The sequence below is a fragment of the Phoenix dactylifera genome, chromosome 7 (genome assembly GCF_051530095.1).
Source record: "Phoenix dactylifera cultivar Ajwa chromosome 7, Ajwa_hap1_PhDact_Kaust_v1.1, whole genome shotgun sequence".
NCBI lineage: Eukaryota > Viridiplantae > Streptophyta > Magnoliopsida > Arecales > Arecaceae > Phoenix > Phoenix dactylifera.
In genome coordinates, this window is record NC_143196.1 from 5,981,578 (window position 1) to 6,000,906 (window position 19,329).

General features: G+C 37.6%; 1 pseudogene across 1 annotated transcript; it reads right to left on the minus strand.

Moving 5' to 3' along the window:
• Window positions 1–19,041, minus strand: LOC103705313 (xylosidase 3-like; annotated as a pseudogene). The gene is made up of 5 exons (XR_015967244.2): window positions 19,021–19,041; window positions 17,243–17,305; window positions 17,002–17,087; window positions 12,145–12,443; window positions 1–1,038 (listed from the first exon to the last, which is right to left on the minus strand). The product of XR_015967244.2 is annotated as a xylosidase 3-like (transcript).
• Between the last annotated feature and the right edge of the window lie 288 nt (window positions 19,042–19,329).

A 19,329-nucleotide genomic window follows, 5' to 3' on the forward strand; every position in this document is an offset into this window, starting at 1 on the left:
TTGTTCATAGAAAGTAACATGAAGTTGGATTAGTTATCCCACGACAGCATAACATACATTACAACAGTCGCCTTTGAGAGGAGAATCAAATCCTCCAAAGAAGAGAGTAATCACCAAAAATTGCACATATTGGAAAACTATATTCACACTATCAATAGAAACTGAATGATCTAGACAGTATCATTTGAAAGAACTATAAAGACTCCAGATTTATGCAGTTCTCCACCCTTCTGGGAGCCTCCATCTTCTGTGCCAATAAATGGACACTCTGGACCACAATAAAGGCTCATCAGCCACTCCCCCAACAGTTAAAGGCAGCCACACATACCTGGAATCCCTCAGCTTCGATGGATTCCACCGATCTGCCATGAAGATGAATGAACCAGTCAACCCTGGCAGCGGCACTACAAATGTGCTTTGAGCAAAGAATGTGCTCAACCTGAAACTCTTGTTCCCTCCAATGCAAGGATTTCCCATTGTTTTCCAAGGGCCCATGATTGACTCTGCTGCATGAGCCAGTGCTCTGTTTGGAGCCCACCCAGTACAACCGGAAGTGACCATGTAGTAGGTTCCTTGGTACCTGAACAGGGCAGGAGCTTCCCTATGTTGTCCCACCAGAATCCTCCTCATCACTGTTGTGACATTGAGGTAATCATCAGTTAATGGACCAACATGGAGCTCGCTGTTGTCCTCAGAAGAGTAGATCAGATAGGCCTTGCCGTCATCATCTTTGAAGATGGTCATGTCCCTACTCTCAAAACCATGTGGGCGGAAGCTATAAAGGTATGTGAAAGGTCCTGTTGGGGAGTCACTGACGGCGACACCCACTGAAGCTTTGGTGTAGTTAGCATCATCTATGTGCATCCACATGACATATTGACCACTCACATCATTGTATATCACTTTGGGTCTCTCAAGCACATTGGACACGTGGAGATCATGGGAGGCATTGGTTTCTTCTCCTGAGAGCACAATACCTTCATTTGTCCATTCCCACAAATCCTTCGAGGAGTAGCAACTAACTCCAATGATGTCAACCTGGGGAACAATGAAACATTTATGAGTTTAGTTTGAAATTTATGAAAGCCTATTAAGCCCCAAAATGTAAAAGCTAGAGATATCATGAGGAGATATCATATCCAGATATGACTGTAGGATGCAAGTAAACATTTTAGTTGAACTAGAAGCACATATAAAGCAGGCTCTTCGGACATCCTACAATGTCATGGATAATATAGGACTTACAACTTCTTGGATTTTTTCTCTTCATCATGTCAGAAATGTAGAATATGAAATGGTTATAAGGTGTGGCTCGTAAGGTACACAGACCTCAACAAAAAACAAGCCTCTGAGGCCCATTCATTTTAAGTCATGCCAGCCTAAGCCGTGAATCCAGTTCCTTAATATAAACAGAGAAAACAGACTTGTATCACAACCGATCCTCCTTTCACTCAATTTCATTTCAGCCTCAGTGACTTCTCTTTTATGTACAATCACTATCCTGTACACAACCCTTCAACCTCCTCTCATGTAATATCAATGCAACCAACCCTATGAGAGATTGGCATTGTTCACTAGTACTAGATAATCACACAAAATTACGACTCTGGATCTACAAGTGCACGTCTGTGCAATTGTTCACCAGTACTATCCAATCATTTTCTAGATCAACTCCCCATTAACAGTCCATAACCCATACAATATTAACATGCAGACTGTGACCATTAGCATGTCGGACAAACAAAAGTTCTATCATTAATTGTCTATCCAGCCATACAGCTGATTTCTTAAAAATGGATAAACAAAAAATTCTTAAGGGATGGAGCCTTATCATTCTACTAATCAAGCATAGAACTAAGTGCACTGCTTGCTTTTACCTTATTACAGAAAAAGTATGACAACTTAATAGCTAACTTCAGATATTGATTAGTCAGATATCAATTTCAAAAACTAAGCTCCAGCTTCAGTGAAAGTGAACACCAGTCCTTGAGGCACCTCACCACCAAAGATGCCCACAATACAGACATAACCATGACCAGTATAGCCTAGTTGAAGATTAAGTTTGTCCAAGAGAGCTTTACCCACAGATTAATCATATGCCTAATCTACTAAATCAATAATTACTTTAATCAATTCTATGTATTTTCTTTTCTTGTCATATAAATCTTATAAATCATCACTAGAATTATTAATCAAGAAAATAAAAGTACTTGGCAGACGGGTATGTCCAACATATATTGGGGGCCTTGAGGCTACAAAAATACCAATAGTCATCATATTCCGCCAAAGAACAAAAAAACAGAATGTATTCTCCTGAATGATAAATGCTAGTTGCTGACATGTTGACATAAATAATTATCACTTTCTAAATGACATTAAGAAACTACAACAAGTAGCATGGTCAAACATCATGATTGCCAAATACTTGTTCTATGTACATGGGAGCTCATGAATAATAAAGATCTACTCTGTGAGTGGGTGTGTGTGAACACGCACTCACAAACATACAAACGTGTATATTTCTTCATTTTTTATTCTCTATGCTTTTAGTGTACAGAATGCTGTGGTATCTAACTAGAGGACCGGCTATTACTCATTTGATTGATTCTTACGAGAAACTAAAATAGGTAAAGGCCCTCTCATACAAAAGTGAGAAAATGTATCCCTTAGACAACCCTCATGTCCACGATGTATAAAGGAGCATTACTATACATGTCCACGATGAAGTTCCCCAGCTACATTTTAGACAAGAGACAGGAAAACTAGAAGGAAGGAAATAGAATTGTCAACAAAATGGCGCCAAACCATAACTGTAATTCACTCTTAAAGGACTGGATAACTATTAATCTGATTAGAACTTACCGTTATTACAGATACAAAGAATTGAAGTAGCCCTATGATTCCCTAAGAAAGAAGAATGCATAAGTGCAAAATAATTTCTGTACGGCTGTATGAGCTACCAACAGTACCCAGATTTGGCACTAGAGCAAGAGAAAATTCTCATTTTCTGCTTTTTCAGAATATGACAAAGTGGAGAGAAGATGCAAAAGCAAGTGGTGTAATGCCAATTGATAGAATCACAAGCCGAAGCAACAGAAGTGAAGGATTTGAGTTCCAGCAAGGCAAAAGCAAATAAAAGAAAATCACAGGTGCATAAGTACTACTAGAGAATGTGCAAGAGGACCGCATGGTAGACAGAGCTAGGAGGACTGTTAAACTGGTTTGGCATGAAATCAACATGCACATATCCTATCAGAGATGGTCAAGGCAGACATGAGCTTCTATAAACATCCAATAATAATGAGAGTAGGATGAATAAGGGGCTTGCCATTATTAGAATGAACAAACAAAGTTACATGAGGAAACAATGATGCATTTATGATAAATTAGGCATGACTAATTAGATCAAATTTGTGCAAAGCTACTAATAACCACAATTTGAAATAAGTCAAACTGTCAATGCATATAGCAATGAAAGGAGTCAAAGGACCAGTGTAATGTTGATATGATGATTCGAATGGGAAATAATGGGAATGCAGATTCAGATGTGCATCATTCACAGTAGTATCACCAATTTGCCAACAAAAGAACTGTAATACACTGAGTTTCAACTTAAAATAACATAGGAGCGATCGCACTCATGAAATGGTGGCAGAAAAAATGGTAATGGAACTGTTTAAACTAGGCAAACAAGGCTTCTTTAATATTGTAAATGGCACAAATATAGGTGAAGGACATTTAGATAGAACTTGACCAGAAAAAAAAAAAAAAGAAAAAAAACATTGAGCAGAGAGTGGGAAAAGCCAAGAGGGAGTTGCAGGCTATCATCCTCAAATAGGTCATTATGAAGAAAGACATTCTATAGATTCATCTAATAGATGGATGAACCATGAATGATAAGAAATTAAAATAAAGGCAACATTGTGGTCTTTCTTGGCAGAGGTGGAAGGTCTCATATTAATCCATGTTATTCAAAAATCATAATTATGATTTCCAATGAAATATCGTTAGAAATACAATAATGAAGAGCATGATGACAATAGAGATGTTGTTTATGATGCATGTGCATGTGCCGAGATGTCAGATTCATTTCCTTGGAACCCAGATGAACCAAGAAATGTTTACATAAATTAGTTCATTGAAATATCTGAAGGATGTCTAAGCAAGAAGCTGCGCGAATTACTTTGGTTAGAATGCTCTGGTATCAGACCTCAATTGTCATTTAGGGCCAGGTCTTTGTTTCTGCCTTCTCCAAATATTCCTTCGTGTGTGTGTGTGTGCGAGCCTCAGGGAGATTGCTGGAGTGGGGGAAAAATTGACATCTTTGGAAAAAGGCAGTTTCTCTAAAAATCAAGATGCCTGATTTTTGTCACAATCATGTATAGTATGATTTTTTTTTTAAAAAAAAATAAATATCGCAAAATGCATAAGAATATTTGTTACTTTTCTTTCCTAAATGAGAGTTGTGTTCATCTCTCCCCTCTTGGAAGGGTGGGAGGGTGTGGATTATTTGATAAAGGATGAGATCTTGTTGGCTTCTCCGAATGTTAGAGAATTAAGAAGTTTACAAATCTACACAGGAATTATGTGGTGATGGAAATGGTTGAGAAGCTTTTATTTATGGTTATAAATAGAGAGACTATGCAGATAGTGGAAGAGACCACTTAAATATTGCTTACAAAGCCAAAATCTCATATTATTTACTTATTCTATGGTACTAAAGCCCTCCTCAAGTCTTTTTGATTGGTGAATGCAAGCAGAGATGAGTACACAAAGATAAAGATGTTTAAAATTTTAAAGATGAGATTGAATTTTGTCATAGGCACCACAAGGAAGAAAAAATCTTGCAAAAAGCACACATTCCGTATTAATTTCTGCATATTGTTAATCATGCCAGCAAGGTGTGAGAGGGAGGTAGCAAGAGAAGAGAGAGGGAGATCGCGGGGGTCGCAGGCCCATTCCTTACAGGATCTTAGAAAATGTGTCCACAACTTCTTTTAATCCAGCTAGAATTGGGCGCGCACAACCCCCTTCTGTCTCCCCCCTCCCTCCCATGCTCCTTCCCTTTCTTCTTCCCCTTCCACTCATCCCACCAATCCCACTGAATCCAGTGAGGTGTTGCCAATGACAATGCCATGAAAAAAGGAAAGTAATGGTATTATTTGTTCCAACAATGTTGACAGCACTTTGTGTTTAGGGCAAGGCTGAGGGCATAGCAGTAGCACTGTTCGTATTATTTATAAATGAAATTATGCAGGTAGCACCAAACGGTTATCTAGATATTGTGGAAAACATACCAGACATAGTGAATAAACAGGGCAAGGGTGAGGGAACAGCACTAGCAGTAGTACCAACTGATTACCTAGATATTGTGGACAACATAAACATAAATGATGAATAGACTGTACTTGAAAACTTTTGTAATGTGAGATGCAATGTTCAAGGGGTGATATGATGACAATAATGATGATCAAGAGCCATAATAACACTGAATCATGCATCTGGATATACTGAAAAAAGGAAAAGAAAGTGTAAGCACAAATTAGCATCAGATACATATTGAGCACTTCAGATAGATGGAAGACTCACTAATACCAAATTGGGGACTTTTAGGATTGATGGAAAAGCATACTCTTTAATAGCAAATCAACATGGCTCTCAAACAAAATCCCAACATACTGACATCAGCTGTGGGTTTTGATGTTCTTGGAACTTGGTTGAGGATAGTGGTATTAATAATTTCATGGTACAACATAAGATCCACTTTGGCTAAGTTTGTGGTGTTGAAAGAACCATGCATTTTGATTTTGCTACAATTTTAAGCCATACACCGCTAGCCTCTTTTTCTTTTCTTTCTTTCTTTCTTTCTTCTTTTTTTTTTTGTGGGGGGGGGGGGAATATTTCAAAGATAAACTGCTATCTGCTATGCCAGAATCCATAGTAGTATTTTTATTCATCATTCAAAATATTTGCAATTAAGTACAACAAAAGAATAATATTATACTCAAGGTTCATCAAAGATTATTGATTTAGTAGTAATGCACCTCTTAACATACACATCAAACAAGTAATCATTGAAATGTGTGAACACAAAAATGACACACTGTGATGGTATGAATTGATTAGTTATCAATGACTTAGATTTTAACGAAGCTTCTAAATACTAAGAGATCAGCCATCTTGGTGGCGACCCATACTAAGATGAACCAAGGGCTCAATATATCTTGATTCAAATGAGAGGTGGAAAAAATGTTAAGAAGAATTGAGATATTCTGAGATCTCAGCTGATTTACTGATATTGTATTAGACAATGTCTTGAGATATATTAGTTTATATCAGCTGGGAAAATATGGGCCAAGATCTAAAATGTATCTCATCAATGAGAATCCAATAACAAGACAAAAACTCCATTTTTAATAAACAAAATGAAGCAACTTGCAAAAATAATATACCTTAATGAGTATTAGTTTTTAATGATTTTGATCTCCAACATTCAAAGCATTAATAGTAATTTCTTTAACATAAAATATCTTTTATATGTCCCCAAATCTAAATTTTGATCACTTGCCAGGTTTTAGACATTTTTGGACATGCATCCAAATCAGAATCACATGTCAAGGAGAAATTATAGCCTACACCATTTCACCCCATGGCGGTGCACCATGTCAATCGCATGCGCTCGTTTCTGTGGACCCAATTCATCATGCACTCATCTCGGTGATTGGCCCACAAGAACGAGCACATGTGATTGGCGTGGTGCACCGCCACATTGTGCACATGGTGTAGAATATAATTTCTCCATGTCAAGGTCCACGTTGAGCCATACAAACTAAGTGTATGCGGCAAGCAGCAAGAACACACAAAAAATAAGTCCAAAAATAGAAATCTATAGAGACAATACAGGTCCAAATCCTTTAAGAGACCATTCCTAAGGCATGAAACTTTAAGAAGGCCCTAGGTTAATTCAAATAAGAAAGAGGAATGTGGAATGTGGATATTTGTAGTATACAACAAAAGGGCTAGTATTATCCCTATCTAACAAAAGAAAATAACAAGGCTAATGGGCTGGGCAAGAAGCAATGTTGTCAATTATGCTCCCGGTGCCTGCCTAGTTGCCCAGGCAAGATCAGGAAGCTCCTGATAACTCAACAATTCCAAGGCATGGTGAGTTTATTAAGGCGATACCTAGCTGAGTGCATGGGACAAGGCAAAAAGCATCCAGGCAGGCACCTCTCCAATTTCCAGCAGTACTCTTCATATCCCTTTCTTGCCTATTTTTTAGAGCTTTGTTAGCTGTACTTTGAGGTTATTTTGATCTATTAGAATTATTATAAAAAGGGCTACTCTAGGATATCCAATGATTTACATTTTTGTGTCATACTATCATGTTTTGATCTAAACTTCAAACAGATTTTTGGAAGTGGTACTTTGCTATCATAACTGAATTTTGAAGCTACTAAACGATGTTCAATGGTTTTTGCTGGATTTTGTTTAAAAAGAAAATATGGGAAGGGGGATTTTAATGTGATATTCTGAAAGATATGAAACGCTACATCTAATTTACAAGGCGATTATGATTTTAGTGTTGACAGTTGAATAACTAATCTTATAATGTTTGTGTTGCTTCCAGATACATCTAGCATTTATTTCAAATACATTTATTGAACTTTTATTAAATTACCATGTTACTTTCTTCAGGCAAGTGCCTCTTTGGTGCCTAGCACCTCAAGCAATATAGGAGTCTTGTTGCCTTAAGGATGTCTCTTGCTTTTGATAGCCTTGCCAAGAAGGAAGCTTATGCTAATGCATACTGTGTGGGGAATTTAAGAGGACCTGCAATTTGCAAAGAAGGATATACCATTTGGAACTTTATTCAGTTTTCCTTTACTTACTGCAACATTTTGAACTTTACCCATCTTATAAGATGCAGTGTGTGTTTCAAAACCTAGCAACTTTGATTTGGTGTTTGGGCCACAAGTCGGTAGTTCAATAGAGATCCACAGTACCAGAACTAGCACCCGTGTCAGTAGGCCGGCAGAACGGTATAGTGTTGTAGTACTGTGTAGTGTCATTCCGGCCCGTACCAACAAAAGAAAAACTGAAAAAGGATGGGGAGAGGGAGAAGGAGAGAGAGAGGGGAAAAGAGACATAGAGAGAGAGGGAGGGAGGAAGAGGGAGAGGGAGGGAGGGAGGGAGAGGGAGGGGGAGAGAAAGGGTTTTTGAGCCCCCTCTCCATTGATGATGCATAACAGGGCAGAGCCCCTATTTTATTTAGAGAAAGATGAAAAGAGAAAGATGGAGAGAGGTAAAGGGGGAGAGGGAGGCCGAGAGAGTGAGAGGGAGAGGACTTTCGAACCCTCTCTACTCTGATGTAGCGTAACAAGGCGGAACCCTTGTTTCGAAACGAAATAGGGGTTCTGTCCCCTTTAGATTTTTATCTTATTTTTTTTAAGTGAAGACAATAGTGACTATTGACTTTACCTTTTTTTGAATTTTTTTCATGTTAAGTTGGCAACAACTGCCGACATCACTTAAAAAAATTTCAAAAAATTATAAAGAAAATGGAGCCCCTATTTCATTTCAAAAATAGAGGCTTCGCCCCTATTACGCCGCACCAGAGGAGAGAAGGCTCAAAAGCCCCCTCCCTTTCCTTCTCTTGACCTCTCTCACCCCCTCCCTTTCCCTCTTTCTCCCTCTTTTTCCTCTCTTTCCTTCTCCCTTTCCCTCTCCCTGACCGGTTTCTCAAACCGAGGAAGCCCCCTCTCTCTCCTTCTCTCGACCTCTCTCACCCCCTACCTCTCCCTCTCTTCCTTCCTTTATAGCCCTACCTCCCTCCCCCCTCTATTTTCCTCTCTTTTCTTCTCCCTCTCCCCCTCCCTCACCGGTTTCTCGAACCAAGGAGCTGAACTATATTGGTCCGCCCTCGATACAATTCGGTACGCCTCGAATCGAGCAGTTCAGGACGGTACGATATTCCTTGGTTCAACCATGACCAGACCAGTAGCCTTAACTTCTGTTCCCAAGAGGCCAAAGTGCCAATACCCCAAAATCACGTTGTCCCCAATTTGTGTCCGAGTCATTCATAGTGGTCACCCACCTGAAATCCTACTTTAAAGCAAAAGAAGAAAAAAAGGAAAAGAGGATAATGAGCTCCCCTACTTAGGCCCCCTTTGGTGTTGCTTTTAGAAGGCCAAAAAGTATTTGTTGGAGGATCAGAAGTTCTTTTAAGTGATTTTGATATGTTTGGGAAAAAAACTTCAAATAGCTTTCCACTTCCTTCAAAAGTTGATAGAAGTCTATTATGGAAAAGCTCTAATTTGGAACTTTCAAGCAAAAGCTCTACCAAAGATGTGTTGAAAAGCCCCTTTTTTCGGAGGGCAGCACCCGAGAAACCTAGATTTGAATCCCTACAATGAAATTTTTTTAAATTAATCTAAAATACTTTAATTGACATAATCATTTATTTTTGTCTCTTTTTGCCATAATCATGATTTTAAGGATTTTGAGTTTCAACCTCATAATATTCTTTCTTACTCGGTAATCACCTTTAAAAAATAATTATATTATTTACTCTATTATTTAGATTAAAATATAGAAAAATTTTAAATTAATAAAACTTTATAGTAATAGTTTTGATACTACAAACTAATAAAAATATAATATAATATAGTAAAATACAATAAAATTATATTATAGTATAGTATAGTATAGCATATTAATGTTGTGTGATACAATAATATTACTATACATAATAATAAATAATATAATAATACTATATATAATAATATAATAATATTATGTTAAAATAATAATATCTTATTAATATATTAGAATATTACTATTATTATAGTACAATAAAATCATAAAAATATTATTATATTTTATAATAAAAATATTATTTATTATTTAGTTTGAAAATCAAGACAAATAATTTATAAACTAAGAATATTTTATAATAATAGTTTTTGATAGTACAAGCAGTTAGACAATTGAAAGCACTATACAATGTTCTTAATTATCATTTCTTGATACTAAAAGTACTTTTTCAATTTCATTACCCAAAGATGTTAAAGTTCCAAAGCACTTCAAAAACATAGTTACCAACCAACAAAAGTCTTTTTATTAAAAGCTTTCCTAGCGAAAGCTATGCTAACCAAGGCTCTACTACCTACAGCAATGACAAACGGGGCCTTAGTAGATCTAGCTACTCCCATCCTAGTTCTGGCCCTCCTGCCCCTCCACTGCCACAAGTTTTCCTCTAATTGCTACCCTCCTTATAAAAGATGATGCCTAGATTCCATCCATTTCTGGCCCTCCCAACCTCTACATCTTATCGACAATAATGCCTTGCATCATTCAGCCACTGCCTCTACCCTCCTCCCATTACTATCCCCCACTCTCTAGTTTGCCTTGATAGAAGGAAAAATGCTCAAAGGAGTTCCATTTTCCAGTAAATAGTTATCTTCATGCGACAAATCTACTTTGATCAAACAATCCAAACAGTTGGACCACCCTATTAGTCAGGTCAAATAGATTTTGGACACGTTCAGGCTTTGGTTCGACCCAACCACCAAAGCTTGGTAGGTGATGGCTCAAGTCAATTGACCTACTTTCAGGTCATTGGTTATAGATGAGTTTTTCAAATGAACCAATACTAGTTCCTACTCAACTAGGCAACCTAGATTCAAATCATTGGGTATAGATGAATTTTTCAAATGAAACTATAGTAGTTCTTTTTTTTTTTCCTAACTGTTTCAAAAAATTAATTAGTATATCTCATGCACTAATATTTCTTGTTTCCATGAGAATGGCACAATAGCACATGTGTGCCATTTAAATTGTTTAACATGTTGTTTTTCTTGCAACAGTGTAACAGAAAATCTACTATCATCATAGAGCAATGCTAAGGTACAAACAAAAGATAAACAAGACTTCACCTACAAGTTTTGTGACTTCCTAGTAGCATTAATGGTAAAGTAAATGAAATCATGCTGGCATGACTTATTTCTAAACTAATCAACTTTTAAAAAAGTCTTATTTACCTAAATATACTATTATTAATCCATGCTAAGTTGTTAGGTTCACAAGCCAAGTCTCAGCCTTAAAACCACCAATTACACTTAGCTAACTTCAAAAAGGTAGATACTTAATAAATTATACTTAAAAGACGATATACCTTTTTAAGGGTGAACCTTGAAAATCATATAAATTTAGATCCATGAGTTTTAATTAATATTTTACACCTTAGTAATTAGTATTTTAATCACAGTAATTGCACTACTATATACTGGGCTCCTAATTGTGGGTAATGTCGCTCAGTTAAGGTCCACTAAATATCAATCTATCCTAGTCAAGTCCAAACCTGAGGTTGTAAGTTCAAAACAAGCTAGGAGAAGCCAGATATTCATCTCGACACAGCTAACCAATTCCTTAATACCTTATTTATGAAAGTCAATGGCATTTTGCACACCTATATAACCTTTTTGGCTGCTCGTGTTGAAGTTATATAAACACTTCATGCTCCTTGGTACTTAACAAAAAAAATGAACATTATCATTTGACTGACGGTTTATCAGATTGTCTATTAGGTTAGAATTTCTTGTTGATTCCCATGGCAAGTAAACATTTTACAAAGTAGATTGTCTATTAGGAAAGCAAAATGCATTCACATTCAAAAGGAATTAATTATGTCACTACTCACTAGTACAATAACTTTTACAAAGTTTTTTTTTCCTGTTCTTGGATTTTGTGATACAATCTATAATGAATCAAGATAAGAGAAAGCAAAATTATTGAGTGTGAAATTAATTTTTTATCACTTTCTTGAAAAGAAATGAAGTTTAATGACTATTGCAGAGGTAGAATATGAAAAACCTAATGGTAAGTGAATTGAAATTACTAATTCCTCTTGATAACATATATCCCATCAATCCTTGAGTTATTACCCAGGGATGGTCCTTGAAAAACTTAAAGTTGCCATTCTCTAAAAAACAGAGAGAGACAAATTTAAAGTTGCCAGTGTTGAAAAATTGTGGATAACTTTCAATATATAAAATGTGTCGCATATTGTTTATGACGTTAATGAAAGGAAATGAAATTGCCAAACCAAAAATTAAGCAAAACAAAATCTAACTTTCAACTGACCCGTGCCTGGTAAGTTGGGCCATCTTTGTTCTCACCATACCAGTAGTAGGTCTCTGTCCTCTCGTCAAATAAAATTCCTCCTCCATGTGCTTGAATAGGATTTCCCTCAGTGTCCAACCACAGTCTACCAGGGTAGTAATACATGCTGTCATTCCCTTTCTTATTTGGGTCTACTGTGCTCTTTCGATTAGGAGAAAAAAAGGGACTGCACTTCAGAAGATTCATCTAAGAATTCATCAACCACCGAAAGCGGCTTTCGTGGTCCCCTTCGTTTCAGTGCATGCGGCGACTGCTTTCCTCTAAGGGGTGGAAAATATTAAAATTTCAAGAAAAAGTTATACAAGAAAAGTAGCACAGATATACTAATCTGAGATGAACAGTAACATTAAGCTATCCATAAGGAGTTTCATGTGCCAAGTGAAAAATTATCACATAAGCTATTCAGGGAACCTAATTAGACACCGAGAGTAATCTAATAAGGGTGGGGGGCACTGCACATAATTTTACATTTGCTAGGGCATTTTGTTTGAAGTAATTCATCTTCCCCAAACTTGAAGAAAGTTTCGAGGCAAAAAAGAAAACAAGAAATAGCTAATCTAAGACTGATGTCGTCTACCCAATTAATTTTCCAAGAGACAAAATAAAATCAATATCTTTCACTCAAAAAAATGGAACTTTTCTAATCTATAATCAATAAAAAAATATGCCTTTAACCACGGTCACAAGATACAGCAACACATAGATTCAAATAGACACCCATAGAATCCTTAATTACGGACAAAAATATAAGGGGAAAAAAATCGCCAGTCCTCTCAAATAAACAGAGCCAGAACTACAGAATCGAAAGGTCAAAATCCAAAACAACCACCAAAACCATCCTGAGAAAAATCTGTGACCCATCGAAGACCAACAATCAAATTCTGATGTCCAAAACCAAGCTCAAGAGCCATCCAAAAACCAACATATACCATGCCCGTGAAGAGAACAAGTTTTGAAATCACACATCAAAAGAAAGAAACTTATAAAAATCCAAAAAAATAGCGAGCCAACAGCAAACCTACCTAACAATATCCTGACCACGGGGTGAGAATTTACAGCAATGGGGAGCGATCTTGCTGTCTCCACCATATTTAGAACACGGGCTGATGGAAAAGTATACTCACCTTTCTCTCCCTCTCTGTTTGTCCGTCTCTCTCTCTATGTATCTCTCGCTGTGGCTTGGCCAACCTGATGTGATTCCAACTCCTAAAACCCTTGCTTCTGGAAAGGTTAGCTGTCCTTCTTATGTGGGGAGGGATGCGTTGGACATGGCTTAGATACAAAGTACTCATTTTAGATCTCCCAAGCATGAGCTTTATCCTCTCCACAATCCACAATCTTTATCGTTCTGACCTTTTTACCGCTTGGGCTTGTTGGGATTTGGCTACTTGTCTTATTACTGTGGCTGCTTGCACTTCTTGTTGGGAATTTTCTGGATTGTTGAAAATTTCTTACAGTATTTTTTTGTTTTTCCTTAATCTTTGAAATATTTTATGGATGAAATAACAAAAATGATCCAGTCATTTATTACATATATTTATGAATTTTATGATTTATCCATTAATAAAACCTTTGTGAATTATAACTTAATGAGGCTATGTGCTTGCTTCTTTTTTTCTTGATGGTATGGCTTATTGCTTGATTTTGCTTCTCACAGACTTATTTTCTCATGAGTAGATATATACATATTTTAATAAATTTATATTGTTTATTTGATGTTTTAAAATTTTTGTTTACATGAATTCATCCTGAATTTCGGGTAATTATTTGCAATTTTTTTAAATTTTGAGTCAAGATGATTGGGGTTTGGGTAGGGGGATCGAATCATAAATTGTCATTCATAGTTGGAACCGGAAGAAAATTTGTAAAAGGGATCTTAAAAAAAAAAGAAAAAAGGATAGAAGTCCTGGAAACTTAAGAAGCTTTAAATTTTTCAAAGAGAGGAAGTCTTCCTAATTATGATGATCCGGGAAAATATTAGCATCTTGGACTTACAATCTCTAGATTCAACACCCCTAAGAGCCGTTTGTATAGCAGAAAAAGAGGCGAGAGTAGTAATCTGTTGGATTATTTGTTTAAGTTGTGTTTGGATGCTGATTAGCTAATCATAAAAAGTTATTTGTTCCCTACTTACTTTATCCAGCCATTGTTTAAAAGTTATTGTTGGTTGAAAAGGTCTAGGTTAAATGCATAAGGACCAATTTTTGGATCCATGAAGCTTGGTTTTCTATTTGTTGAAAAGTCTATAGACCTCAATCAGTATGAAGTCTAGGCTCTAGTATGAGATCTCAAGCTCTAGAGTACAGATCCAAGGTCTCATATATAACCAACTTTTGGATATATGAATATTTTTTGTTGGAAGGTGACTCGACCACAATGATCGGCTGAATCCAGAGAAACACTGGTGGCACGGATGGGCACCATCACCTACTCCGAGACATCCGGGTTATGGTAAGAGGCAACGTTGAGTTTCAAGCTAGGCATGTTTATATAGAGGCTAATAGGGCTGCAGACTGGGTGGCCTCGTATGTAGGTGATCACTCTGGAGGAACCCTGTAGGTCGGAGAAAGAGAGTTGCCTAGTATATTTTGTGATATGTTATTTTAACTTTTTTGAATGTATCTATACAAGAGATATCTCTTCTATACCTTAGATGATGCTGCCTCTGAGACTGACGGGAGGGTTCCATCTTCCTCTTTTAGGTAGGCTCTTTCTTCATCTCTTTTTCGATCCCCGATGGAGTCCCTCTTCCCCGCTAGAACTTTTCCTCTTCTGTCTTCAGCCCTTTCTGCCTATCTGTTTCCTTTGCAGCTACGGAATCAGCTAGTTGAGAATGCGCCAGTCGTCTGCTGTGGTAAAAAAAAAATAAACACTATGTTGTATCTTTGTAAAATCTAGGTGTTTCATAACTACTATGATTGCTGCAGAATTTGCTCCAACTTTTTTTGTGAGGAAAAGAGGACTGGAACGTCTTAAGTTTTATTTATTGGAGAAAAGAACATAAGAGTTACAATCAAGTCATTAGCCTCCTTATTGGTAGGTATAGGTACAAAGAGCAGCAGTGGGAACGTGCATGCTCCAAAGTTCATGTAAGCTGAAGACTACGTCCAATACTGCTACGAAAATGCAAATCCATGTTAAGACCGGGAAGAGCCTCCATTCTTTAGGTTTTGATGCTCCTAGGTTTTGATGCCAATACCCCAACAGAGACGTATGAGTAGTCACAAGCAGTATATTAGTGAGATTGTGGCAACTGCCAGGCTCAGTTTACATATACTTTTTCATAAGTTGTTAATGTCACTCATTTCGATTTTTCTGTTTTGAAACATATCTTGCTCATTTGAAAAGTCGGAGCTGAGTGTAAACTGCTGTAGGTAGAAGCCAACATACATGTATGCTGTTTGACAATACATAGCCTCCTTGAAGTGCTTATTTATAAACAACAACAAAAAAAAAATCAGCATCAGAAATAACTTTAGCAAGCTCAGAGACTAATAATGTCTAAAGTGGGTTATTTTGTGGAAGGTTTAGAGTAGGCCATCACAAGGAGGCTACCATATGGAGATATTAACGTAGTCATCACTCAACTTTTTCGCACTGATTGCGCATACAAAACTACAGTCATCAAGCCGAAACCCTGCCTGTTGCATCTCTTGAAAACAATCGAGACCCTCATCATTCATGGAGCACTTTGATATTATTGAAGCCAACAAACCAAAGTCGGGATCATCTACCTCAGACAGGTGTTAAATCTTTTGCGTGAAAGAAGGATTCACCTTTCTGCACACGAATCCACTAGTGGATCGTGCAATGACTGCTTCGAGATCTATGTAAGCAAATGAATGAAAGAGTTCAGAGTGCATTGTGCAAGATGTGATCCAATGATTGATGTCATAAAAAAAGATCAACTATTCTTTCATGCATAAGACCAAAGACACAACCTGAACCCTACGTACCTCTTCAAGCATCAAGAATCCTGTCGTTGAGCATGAGTTCACAGCTCAACAAATCTTTTATAGTAGTGAACGCCATTGACACGCTCCCTAGAGTGAACATGCATACAATTCCAGGAAACTCCATCTCGCGAGAAAGCCCACTTCCTTGAAAAACCAACTCAGCTTCATCCAAGTTCCAATTCTTGCTGTACTCATTGATGACAGCATTGTTAATAGAGATATAGGAATCGAGACCCGAGAAATTGGCAACTGAGTGTAACTAGTTGGCATCTTTAGTGAGAGAAGAAATAACATAGGACTAGGAGAGAGTGAAGCCATCTAGCCTGGGCTTGAGCCATTTAAAAGACGAGCTTAAATACCAGGCTCAGCCTAGGCTTAAAAATCAGGTCCATACCCATCCAAAACACTCTGAGCCCGAGCTTGTCGCTCGAAATTTGAACGAGTCATAGCTCATCGTCTAGCTTGAAGGGTACATTATGGAGGCATCATCATTCACATCAATTTAGTAGTTCAAAAGGTCTGCTACTTCGTTACTAAAGGAAAAATGCATTAATCTTGCTATGTAAATGGGGAGAAAAAACCTAATTCTGAAAAAATTCAAGTACAAGACGTTTAATGGATGTTGCACTACCACGTTATCCGTAATAGATCATGACCTAAAAGAAATGTATGGAATAAAGGACGAATAAAGTCAGCAACATATTAATGCATTTATAAGAACTTAGGATGTCCTTTTCAAATATTAGCTTAGTTTCTAAACAGATTCCCGAAGGAACAATTAAGAACTAATGATTAACAAAAAGCATTAATTGATGAAGAATAGGCATTATCAATCGCAAAAATAATTATAAGATTTATTTACCTCTTAATTATAACTTTCACATAGGCTAGCATCTCCTTCAATTCTTCTGGTTGAGATAAACCTTGTAGAAATGTGACTAGAGAGAACTAAACAAAATCATGAGAAAAATGCTAGCTACAAGAATTATTATTTGATGAATCAAAAGTTGTTTGTACGGCATCCAAAGATTTGGCCAATAAACATCATTTAATTCTGGAGCCTGGCTTGTGACCCATAGAATGGGGTTTGATGATTGAAAAACCTGTGAAGAAATAACTGCAGCATATTGGGTCCTTAAAAGTAAAATGAAAGCAGCTAAGCATTCCTGTGTAAGAAAAAGAAAAGGGATCATGAGATTACTGGGAAATAAAAGGATATGCTCAGGGGGGACTTGTGTCTATCATTAGATGTATTCCTTCAATCTGGAACGTCCATCTGCTACAAGTTGTAACCAAATTGACATGTCGAAGTCTTCACATAAGGTGCTTTCCCTGTTATAATGTGACATAATGGTCATGGCATAGTTTAGTAAAGTCACTCTTTGCAAGCTTTCCAACTCTACGTGGCACATTTGGATTTTGGAGTGATCACTTGGTTTTAGCCATTGTCTTCTAGTTTGAGAGCTGCTTGTTGTAACACATCAAAGTAAATGTTATCGCCTAGTTTTCTGCTTAGGATGGATGGATAGATTCTTCGAAATACATGTATTAGTCATATCCAATATGAATAGTATAGTATACACTTTGGACATGGCTAAAATATGCATCAAATACTTATTTTAGTTATCCAATTTTTAATTGGAAAATAACTATGCATCAAATAAGCTATGCATACCCTTTTTTTTTATTAGTTTTTTAGATCATATACGACAATTCGAATTTTCATTTTGCCACATGATGACATTAAATTTTATTGTGAGCACAACCTCCTTTTTCTACATCCCATTTGTACTATAACCATTGTTGCTGAAAATTGGACCCGGGGGCGACCGCGGGCTGAGGAGGAGGCGCCCACGTAAGAGGGACAAAACCGTGAGGGATGGCTCCCTCTGCGGGCTGAGGAGGAGGCGCCCACGTAAGAGGGACAAAACCGTAAAGGATGGCTCCCTCCGCGAGCTTAGCGCCCGGAGCGGTCTACAATCCCCAAAGCAGACAATACTGAAACAGGAGAGCTCTACCACTCGAATTACAGGCGCTCAGTATGTATCCCCCTGAGAAAGCGCCTTTTTATGGGGCAAAACCGTGAGGGGTGGCTCCCTCCGCGAGCTTAGCGCCCGGAGCAGTCAACGATCCCTAGAGTGGACAATACCTTCAGAGGGACACACTCGTTTTTCCTACTCGGACCGGTGTGGGACTATGCTGTTGACCGGGGAACCCCGGCAGCAACCATGTTATTATATTTTTGTTATATGGCATGCTGTATTTTGGCTGTAAACTATGGTTTTGTAGGAATAGCCAAGGACAAAAGTAGCATGCATTTTGACCCCAAACTAATGCCCCAAGCTGGTGTATGACACCAAAGACAAGGTTCACACCCTTTATGGGGACGTTTCTTGGGAAATGGTAACATGGCAGCAATAAAGACAATGGACCATAACCAGACCAAGCCTGCCTAATGTTTGGGTTCTACAGATCATGTACAATTGGCCTTGATAACGGATATTTACCTGACCCAACCCGTTGCCCAACAGAATTAGCAATTTTTGATACAAAGAAATCTATTTAACCTGCTTTTTTTTTTTTTTTTTTGTGTCGGCATCTTACGATTGTCAAATATGAGTACGCCAAAAGAAATCAAAATGCAAAACATGGACTAGTCCCCGTGCAATGGCCTTAGAGCCATTCCAAGAGAAGGCTCTGAAATAATGTGCTGCGAAAGAGACGATCCAGTCTGCCGCATTGTTTGCCTCTCGAAGTACAAGTACAATCCCAATTGAGTTGAGACTCTCCAACAGATGGCAAACATCCCAGACTAGTGGGTTTAGATCTGATCTGGCATGCCCACACCTGATCCAGTCAATCACTTTCAAACCCGGCAAACCTTACTTGTTATGTTCCACATTTCGGGTTTGGATCGAACCCATTCTTTTGATGATGGCGGCCGCCTAATCCAATCTAAACCAGACACAGCACACACATTGCCATGCTTATGATTAAGTGCTTAATTTTATCATTCCAATGCAAGAGAAGGAGATATAATAGGGCAAGTCAACAGATATTAAAGATAGACTGATGGCGAACATATCGATAAGCTACTTAATACGTTCCACATTTCCGGTCTGGATCAAACATATTATTTTTGATGGTGGTGGTCGACCTGATCCAATATAAACCAAACAGCACACACATT